This window comes from Pundamilia nyererei, unplaced genomic scaffold (assembly GCF_000239375.1).
Source record: "Pundamilia nyererei isolate P.nyererei 1_Seehausen unplaced genomic scaffold, PunNye1.0 scaffold00065, whole genome shotgun sequence".
NCBI lineage: Eukaryota > Metazoa > Chordata > Actinopteri > Cichliformes > Cichlidae > Pundamilia > Pundamilia nyererei.
In genome coordinates, this window is record NW_005187466.1 from 2,946,293 (window position 1) to 2,947,227 (window position 935).

Below are 935 nucleotides of genomic sequence, written 5' to 3' on the forward strand. Positions count from 1 at the left end.
GTCCGCCAGGGCCTCCGCTCCTGGCCGCCACCCGGCTTTGGGTTTTAATGCACCTTAAATTCTTTTAGAGTGGATTTAGTTCATTCCTTGATTTGAAGTTGATTTTGGAAGTTATGGGTGTTAACTGTTAACTAACAGTGAATTAAGCTAATCAAACTTCAACCCATTAAATGTGGGATGATGAGCAAGATTGTGTGGGCTCTTTATATATGCAGGGGTTAATGCTATGAGAATTTACGTTTTAATAAGAATATAAAACTTTAAAAAATGAACACAGGAGACTGCAGATGACAAATGTGGCATTTGGCATGTTAAGGGCTATTTGAGTGCAATGAACACAGCTCCTTTATTGTAAATACCATAATAAGGGTGTAAAACAAAGCTAGAATTCGTTCTTGTGGATTTATGTATTCACCTTTTCTCTCTATCTAATTTTTTCACCTGGTGTTCTATCTTGCAATCATAGGTTTAGTAAGGAGGCTTACATAAATGATCACATTTTGTTTTGTAGCCACACATTTCTTGTGAAACTCAAAAGATCTACATAGCTTAGGATTTGGTTGTGACCACCAAATCAGTGTAAGCAGCAAAAATTGTGACACTTTAACGTGCACATAGCCCATGATGACATTATTCTGTTTTCTTCAGTCATTGAATAAAACCCAAGCTTTATGAACCTGTATGAGCTACATTGATGACTTTAGAAAACTAGAGCCATTATGTGGATGATCAATAAACTGAAAACTGTAGAAGTGGAGGGGAAAAGATAGTTGCTGCAGCTATTTACAGCAAATAAACAGCATCTGAACATTATGTTCTGAAGAAGCAAAAATACTGTGTGCCAAGGTCTCTTCAGAAATGGTGGTTGTAAACAACTCATTATTAAGGGAAGGAACATGGGACAAAAAGTTAATTTATGCCAAATTACACAAGAA